The sequence below is a fragment of the Panulirus ornatus genome, chromosome 12 (genome assembly GCF_036320965.1).
Source record: "Panulirus ornatus isolate Po-2019 chromosome 12, ASM3632096v1, whole genome shotgun sequence".
Classification (NCBI taxonomy): domain Eukaryota; kingdom Metazoa; phylum Arthropoda; class Malacostraca; order Decapoda; family Palinuridae; genus Panulirus; species Panulirus ornatus.
The window spans coordinates 56,032,808-56,042,807 of record NC_092235.1 but is presented as its reverse complement, the minus strand read 5'-3'; positions in this window follow the sequence as shown (position 1 = coordinate 56,042,807).

The following is a 10,000-nucleotide window of genomic DNA, read 5'->3' as shown; positions in this document are numbered from 1 at the left end:
CAATACTAAATGTAACAGATACTCATCATAATTATTAGATTTCAATACCTGCATCAAATTACTTTAAATTACCTGTCTATCGGAACTGGACGTACGTCGACGTAAGATCGCTTGTGCGACTGGGCCCCCCAGCAAGTCAATAGCCCCACTATGGTACTCTCTGACCAAAAGGATCAAGTCAGTTTATTCTTACGTTGGTGGTAGAGCATGGGCGGAGGACTTACGACACCTCATGGCCACATTTTGCCAAAAGAATAAAAGACAGTGGCAGGACGGAGTCTTCATATAAGGAAAATAGTAGTTACGATGAACAAGTTGTATTAGTTACGTCATCGCAAGTGGTATGCGGGAGAGACTGTATGTGTCTGGACTGAAAGCCAGCAGTGACCATGTGTGTGAGGCAGAGAGTAAAGACAGCTTCCTAGGACAGAGGAGTGACCTTTGACAGCCACTGAAGTACTGGGTCACTACTTGCAGCACTTACTCACTCTCTCATCACCCAGGTGGGTCGTACCGATAATATACTTCCTGGTCGGAGACCGCCTACAAAGGATCGTACCGTCGTGTTCGAGGATCGCACCGTCGTGCTCAACGGTCGTACCGTCTTGCTCAAGGATCGCACCGTCGGGCTCGAGGATCGCACCGTCGTCACCCTCAGGGACGTCATGTATATATGCCCCTCTGTGACAACGTCTTGCTGCTGTCTCCCCAGCCAATAATCTCCTCAAAGAGCACATCTCTTGAGCGAGTCATTTGAAGGCTCTCGACAAGAGCTGGTTAGGGCTAGATAATGACTTGAACTTGGAGGACATTAGCCTTTGAGATCATGAGGAGGGCGAAGGACTTTAAAGACACTCATGAAATTCACATGACATCTGCCGTAAAAACTCTCGGTGAGCTCACACTGCTGCCGCACACTCCTCCCCCCCAACGAAGTATTGGACAGGGTGGTCTTCAAGACGGTTCTCCATGAGCTGGTCAGAGGCGCGGAGGTTATCAGACTCTTCAGCACGAAGGAAGAACCCTTGAGCATGACGTTACGACCCTTAAGCGCGACGGTCCGATCGTTTGGGTATGACGGCCTACGTCTTTTTCTTTTCCTTTCCATTTTTTACCCGATTCTTTAAGGGTTAGCTCAACAGCAAGGCCATCACGCCTAAGGATCGTACCAGTCTCCTCTAGCATCGTACCGTTGTGCTCTATCGTCGTAGAGTCGTGCTCTATCGTCGTGTCCTCGTGCTCAAGCGTCGTAGCGTCGAGCTCTAGCGTCGCCGTACAGTCGTGCTCTAGAGCCGTCGTAGCGTCGTGCTCAAGAGTCGTAGCGTCGTGCTCAAACGTCGTCGTAGCGTCGTGCTCAAGCGTCGTCGTAGCGTCGTGCTCTAGCGTCGTCGTAACGTCGTGCTCTAACGTTCGCCGTGCCATCGTACTCAAGCGTCGTACGTCGAAATCAAGAGGCAAAGAGCAATCTCTCATGAAATACCTGAGACGACATGTCCACGATAACGTCCCAACTGAGAGTTACATCTGTACATCCGACTGCTTCATCACCAGCAAGAGTGATGGTGGAAGCGTTACAATATAACTGAGGACATCTTACGAGCTAGCTCGCTCATCTACGAAGCAACCTCCCTTGGGTTACTTGACCCATTCACCTGCAGAGGTTGTCCTGCATTCTGTAAGTTAATCCTCATAAGGTGAGACACTGATGTAATGAGTATTCTCTGATGTAATGAGTTTTCTTTTAATGATTATTTTCCCATAAATATAGCACTTATAATTACAGCATTTAGATCAGTAATGCAACAGGATCTCTTGATAAAGTATACATACATACGTACATATATATATATATATATATATATATATATATATATATATATATATATATATATATATATATATATATATATATATATATATAATCTGTATTTCTAACAAACACACCCTCTTATCTGACTCGATGAATTTTATCTGGGCCGTGTGATTCACTTCATCCATTTCAACACGGGAACACAATACGGCATAAGCCAGTCACAAACAAACACTTACCCTACGTCAAGTTACTCCGCTGTAGATAAAGCATTCAATGGGGCTCTCGATGCGCGAGCACACACACGCACAGCTTGCTGTTGTTGATGCTATAACTGGGAGCGATCTGAATTGGGTGATAAATCCCACCGTTCCCAACTTTCATATCTATGTGTACATATATACATTTCCGCACATGTATATGCTGACGAGTACCATCATTCAGCATGTGAATGCACATGCAAAAGCAAAGGTACCAATATATATATATATATATATATATATATATATATATATATATATATATATATATATATATATATATATATATATATTGGAAAGGATCACAATTTTGCGCGTGATCAACATATTCCTATGAGTCCACGGGGAAAATGAAACACGAAAAGTTCCCAAGTGCACTTTCGTGTAACAATCACATGTTTACCAAATGACGTCCTAGCTTCGTCTCTTTGCTGTACATCAACTGACTGTTATATTTCTCTCTTGTGTCTCCCCTGATGATGTGATTATTACACGAAAGTGCACTTGGGAACTTTTCGTGTTTCATTTTCCCCGTGGACTCATAGGAATATATATATATATATATATATATATATATATATATATATATATATATATATATATATATATATTAGTATCACTCTATAAAAGGTATTCGAATACTCAAATCACAGAGGTTTGATGAGTGTGCCTCGTAAGTTGCATGGAAGAGTGGTGACTGGGGAGGAACAATATGGTCTGAGAAGTGGTAGAGGATGCGTGGATCAGGCGTTTGCTTTAGAAATGTGTTCGAGAAATACTTGAAGAATCAGAAGGGATGAGCTTGTGGCATCTATGGATCGGGAGAGAGTGGATGATAGGTTTGAGAGAGATGTTCTATGGAAGGTATTACGAATGTATGGCGCGGGAACACAGCTTCTTAAACCAGTGAAGTGCTTTTATCAAGAGAGTACGGCGTATGTGTGAGAAGGAAGAGAAGACGGTGAATGGTTCTAGTAAGGGTGGGTCTGCAGCAGAGGTGTGTGGGATGTCATAATGGTTCTGCGTGCTCGGGACCTGAACAACATGCATGAGGGTGTAAGGCGTGCACGGGGATGAGTGAACTGGAGCGATGTAGTATACTAGGGATGACGTCTTGAGCCAGAGCGTATGAAGCAGGCGGGGGAAATCATGGAAAGGTCTGTGGGGCTTGGTTCTTGGTAAGGGGGACTGTGGTTCCGATGCATTATATATCAGAGCTGGAGATTGGACGTGAACGAGTTAAGCCCATCCCTTCCTCTGTTCACGGCGCTATCTCGCAAACGTAGGAAACGACAAACATTTTATATATATATATATATATATATATATATATATATATATATATATATATATATATATATATATATATATATATATATATATATATATATATATATATATTATATTCCTGTATGGCCACGGGGGAAAATGAAACACGATAAGTTCCCAAGTGCACTTTCGTGTAACAATCACATCATCAAGGGAGATACAAGAAAGAAATATAAGTCAGCTGATATACAACGAAGAGACGTAACTAGGACGCCATCTGGTGAACATGTGATTGTCCAAGACAGACAACGAGCGTATCATAAACTTATTATGGTGACAAGAAGAGGAATTGTTTACAAATCTTATCAACAGTAAAGCTATCCAATTTGTATAGATATTCTCGTGATACTGGAGTTAGAGTTAATAACTTAGATGGCATTACTCCAGTCAATACAATGATCGTAGTTTTTAACGTGATTAAACAAGCTATTTGATTCTTGTCCTGTTCTTATACTATATTTATGTTGCTAAAGTCTAACAGAAAGGTCCTTACCAGTCTGACCAACATAAAACATATCACAATTTCTACATGGCACTTTAATCACGTGTTTACCAAATGGCGTCCTAGCTACGTCTCTTCGTTGTATATCAGCTGACTTATATTTCTTTCTTGTATCTCCCATGATGATGTGATTATTACACGAAAGTGCACTTGGGAACTTATCGTGTTTCATCTTTCCCTGTGGACACATAGGAATATGCTTGATCACGCGCAAAATTGCAATCCTTTCCAATCTCTCTCTCTCTCTCTCTCTCTCTCTCTCTCTCTCTCTCTCTCTCTATATATATATATATATATATATATATATATATATATATATATATATGCTCGCCTTTTCCCATCCATTACGGATATCTAAAAAGAAGAGAAGATTCTCTCCCACATGGAGAATGTCCAGTTTTCTCAATGTATCGATGACTCTTATTTTTCCCCCCCAGTATTTTAAACGTCTGAATGATATCAGACACATTTCACTCAAGATGACGCACCAATTGAACTCATATAACTGTCCACGGCCGCTCCAGGCAAGAAAGAGTTCACAAGGGCAAGTGGCACTATCGTGAAAGGAGATCTCTGGAGACACATTTTCGAGGTTAAGTTTTGACGACGCACACACCGGGGAAATAATAACTCCTCCTCTGGAAGGGAGTGGAAGCTGTGCGAAAAAATGATGGCCGACACCATGATGAAGGAATGGACGTATGCGGGGCGAGGAGTGTCTCTCTACTCGATCTCCTACGCCATCCCAAGCGGAGCCTAACTTGACCAAGTCTCTCTCTCCCTCTCTCTCTCTCTCTCTCTCTCTCTCTCTCTCTCTCTCTCTCTCTCTCTCTCTCTCTCTCTCTCTCTCTCGACCCTGCTCCAGCCTCCTCTTGATGGCCGATCTTTCGGAGTCATTCCACAAACGGGGACCATCATAATCAGTCTTCCAGAGCCACGATCCACACTTACAGTCTTTCGGGGAAACAGTAAATGACATGACACCGTTCCAAACGAATGTATCACCATTCCGTTCATCAATGTACAAATCTGTACACAAAATACTTTATATCGTTAATGTCTTAAGATTCGACAGACATTAGAGATTCACGCTCCCTTACGATGTCCCACTTCTTCCCTATTTCCCCTCCCCCCCCAAAAAAAAAAAAAATTCCATACGAATATCGTGGCACGGGAGGACAGATCTAAAGCAAACGCAGCTCACACACAGAAGCCGAACTATTTGTGGACCGCAGGGCACAAAACTGTTTGGAAATCTGGACGCCATCTATTTCCAGGACGTCAAAAAATAATACCAAGCTGAAATAATGACCCACAAATTACCAGCTGGAACTGGATAGTTTAATTAATACATGGATTCTGAGCCGTTTGTTTGGTCGTGTTTTGCACACATCAAGAACAATGAGAATAAATGATCGTCACAACCTCACTTATTAAGGCCTCTCTCTCTCTCTCGTTCATGACAAGTGGGTGTTAATAGTGCAATGTTAGCGTATACTGGTGCAGACGTCCCGTCCCCGTGGCTCAATATAAGCAAAAAAAAAAAAAAAACCTGAAAAGTTGGTGTCTACGAAATGCCATTCTCTCTTTCAACCTCCGTCAGGCCTTCGTCCCTCTCTCTAACACCCTCTCTGCCTTCTTCCCCGTTTCCTGCAAGTTACCTAAGCCGCCGTGCACACACACACACACATACATACATCAAAACTCCCTCCCCCCAAAAAAACAAAAAAAAACACAAAAGATGCGCCAGAAAGGCCTCAGTCGTGTACCGTTTGACAACCGAGAGAACCAGCGGCGGAGGAACTGGGATTCCATTTATATTGTCCACAATGACTATCGACGAACAGTTCAAAACTTTCCCTCCTCCTCCTCCTCTCCCCCGAACCACTCTGGCTCGACGTCCGTCCTCATCAGTTCGTCCGGCAAAAATATCAAAGGAAACGCCAACCCAAAAAATGAGCTCATATTTACCGTCAGGAGTCAATAAAGCCATTTCATTGTTTGGGCAATGTTGACATCAAAGTGGGGGCCCGCGCGCTTTATAAACAAGTCGTAGCAGCTTATGTTTGAGGGCTCCAACCCCCTCCTGTACCTCCTCCTCCCCGAGCTGAGCGGGGGGACATCGTTCAGGGGGGAAGACCACCACTCCTCCTCCTCCTCCTCCTGCTCCCCTACCCTGAAGGCCTTTCATCTCGATATGACGACAAAATATTGAAAACTGTATGTTGCAATATGGAGATGTACAGCCTGTCTCAAAAGTCAGGTCTCAAAGAGAGGATTCGCCGTTTAAGCGCAACGAGTGTTCAAATTACGCGTCACGAAGTGGGCAATACGCATACCCAGCGAGGACTCCTCCCGTCCCTTCGCGCGGGGATGTGTATCCCTGGCCTGTTCATACCGTGCGCGACAGATCATAATGTTGAACTAAAACGGTGAATTCCGCCTCCGAGTCCGGAATTTTTGAGATACCCTGTATAATGCCTTTGATGCGCTACAAGAGTTTTTGATATGTTAGTGTGGAGAGGGAGGGAGGGAGGAAGGGAGAGAGAGAGAGAGAGAGAGAGAGAGAGAGAGAGAGAGAGAGAGAGAGAGAGAGAGAGAGAGAGAGAGAGAGAGAGAGACAGACAGACAGACAGAGAGAGGGAGAACCGTAGGGGGTGGGAGAGTGAATCCGGCTCTCACTGTAAACGTCTTCTGAAGTTGCTTCCTTGGCCGTCCACACGAACACGGAGCTTGTGGCTGGGAGTCGCCAGAGGTGATGTGTCGCTCTGTCTCTGGAGGTGATGTTGAAATGGTTGAAGGCTGAAATTATCGATCATGTGGATGTTCAACACGTACTAGATGATGCACGAAGACAGCACGTCGCCCCCTGTATATCACCTCGCTTCAATTCTGTATGAAACTGCACCTGCTAAATCCTGTAACTCAATATATTACCCACGTTACCGTCATTATCATTCTGTGTCCTGTAATTACGTAACATGTATCTGATATACCCTTATTCAACCTGGCTCTGGGTTCTGTAACCCCGCCCCCTCACCACCATCACCCTCTTATGTCGATAAATTGCATACACTGTACATTATACTTGCCTCCACCTACCACTAGCCATGCAACCTCTACCCATGCTATCAATGAAATGCTTTATCTATGTAAGCAAAGACAAAATCTCTTTTTAAAATCAACTCCAATTCGCTCTATCCCATGCACGTCTCTCACCCTCTTGCAGGTTCAGGCAAGCCTCCTCCACTCCATCCTTCCATCGCCTTCTCGGCTTCCCTCTTTATTTCTCCAAGCGTTTATAAACTACGCGTTTCTGTGACAGTTTGAGTGAATGGTACGTAGCTAGAAGTTAGGGGAGGCAGACATAGAACGGTACAGTGGTAAACAGGATTACACAAAGATTACCAAGGCTGTATCTTCGTCAGGACACAAAATGAACTAGCCAGGTACAGACAATCGACTTCATGAGGTTTTGATAAAAAGCAACGGAGAATCACTGAAGTAATATTCTAGTTACATTTTTCTCTTGATATCTTCATAATTATCATTATGTATTTTGAGAGAAGGTCAATGAAAAAAAAAGAAAAATCTATGTGTCAACCGCACCTCTTCCTTCTCCCTTTGACCTTCACCCCAGCTTTTACCTCCCTTCCTCTGCTCTCCCCTGCCTGCCCCTCCCCCACACTTCCCCACTCCGGCCGTCGGAAAAGATCAATGAAAAATACGTAAAACTCTAATAAAAACATAAACGCAAATGGGAAACCTGTAACCCTGACAAATGGCAGCTGACGTTTGCTTAAAAAGCAGTTGGTGTATGAAGGGGAACACTCTCTCTCTCTCTCTCTCTCTCTCTCTCTCTCTCTCTCTCTCTCTCTCTCTCTCTCTCTCTCTCAGAGAGAGAGAGAGAGAGAGAGAGAGAGAGAGAGAGAGAGAGAGCACCTAACACAACCTAAAGAGTGGAACTCGAATCCAGGCGGTAAATATGTGCGCAGACAGTTGCCAAGTAGGTCCCCATACACCAAATGGCTGAGAGTATTATTTTCCCTCCTCTCTCTCTCTCTCTCTCTCTCTCTCTCTCTCTCTCTCTCTCTCTCTCTCTCTCTCTCTCTCCCTCCATAGGAGGAGGGGCAGAATGTTGACTAACGAGAAGAGCTGAAGAAGGTCTGTGCTCAAAATGTATAAGTGAAAAAGATAACGAGTTGGTTATCGCTGGGGAAGTGATTCTGTGTAACCTAACAGGAAAAGTTATACGGTTGGAATCCTCAAGACACGGTCTATGGCCCTTATATTTCTGTCGCCATCTACTCCCAGTCAACGAGGCGCCGCCAGTCTAAAACTGGTTACAGTTACCACGCAGACTATGGCCATTCCCTCGACCGCTTATTACAGTTAATCATGTAGCGAGTGACAGTACAGGCGTATAAAGCCACATTCGGACGCTGGCTGGAGCCAAAGATTTTCCATCAAGTGTGGAAGTTTCAATTCACTTGAGTATGACGGTACAATCACTGTGCACGATGGTACTATTCTCGAGCACGACGATAAGATTTTTCAGTACGACGGTTCGAATCCCGAGGCCTACGGTACGAACCATGAGCACAAAGGACCGAACCTTGAGCAACGATGGTACGAACTTCGAGCGCGTCTTCAGGCCATCATAGCCTTTCAGGGCGACTTTACAAACGTTGAGCGCAAGATCCTCCCCTGTTGAAGCGCGTGACGTAGTGGCAAACAACCAATCAGCGTTTGAGGAAGTACGCAATACACAGTTCTTTCCAGTCTTTACAAAATCGTTACACAACAGTCCTATAGGAACTAAACGAACCCAAAGAGGAGATAGAGATAACAAAGAAAATATACAAATAATGGAATAGACGGTTGGTAAGATGGTGATGTGTCAACGTGTCAGCAAACACCAACGTTCAGTCAGCGCGAGTGGCAACCGCTCACTGGTGCAGCTGCCAGAGGTGCCAAGAATAATAAAACAGGACACCTTTGAAACAAGCCTCCACCCTGGCCTGATGATATATGAGTAAATGACATACAACACTGATCTTATAACGGCAGTCCACCACATCCACACAGCAAGGAGGACCAGATTCGTAAGATGACTAGCCTCTGCCAGCCCGCGGTATGGTGAGAGAAATTTCCTAACCAACAGACCACCATCTCAAAACAAACGCAGCCACACCCTCTAAAGCCAGCCTAGCCACAATGTGCAACGATGACCCGCCGTCTGTCATTTTAGTTACCCTGAGATAAATAATCAATGTGCCAATTATTTCCGCTGCATCGCCAAGTAGGTGATCTTAATGTGATATTCATTTTTGTTTTTAAATAGTAATATTTGTTTTTCTTTGTTCCTGATATGTTGTACGGCGGAGGAGGATATGTTCTGCTGTAAGGTGGCTAGGACATGTCTGGCATCTTGGTGCTGTAGGTGGGTGCTGTAGGTGGGTGTTGCAGGTGGGTGCTGTAGGTGGGTGTTGCAGGTGGGTGCTGTAGGTGGGTGTTGCAGGTGGGTGCTGCAGGTGGGTGTTGTAGGTGGGTGCTGTAGGTGGGTGCTGCAGGTGGGTGCTGCAGGTGGGCGTTGCAAGTAGGTGCTGCAGGTGGGTGCTGCAGATGGGTGCTGCAGGTTCAGGTCAAAAGTGGGCGGGCCAGCGGGACTTCCTTCCTCCCTTGTGTTCTTCCAGCAGGATGTCGGCCAGTCCGCCGCCCCCGGCTGGAATGTCTTAGCGATGGTCAGGCTGGTCCACTGACTCTGCCGCGGAGGAAGTCTTGATCTCCCTCCCCCACAAGGAAAGGCAGGACCTCAGCTCCCGAGGGATTGGAACGACCTCCTCGAGTTCTGAGGTCGACTTCTTAGCCAACCAACCAATCAACCTCTTCGTTGCCGTAAATCGACCCACCAGGCACCCACATCAAGATGATATCTTTACCAAAAAGAATGTAATTCATCAATAATATTAACCTGAATTTAATTTCAATCTATATAGCAAGAGACTCTAGCTTTAAGAGCTGATGTAGAATCGTGAAAAAAAAATCATGGCCCCAGATTCTGGGGCACGGTACCACCCCCAGACAAAGGGAACCGTA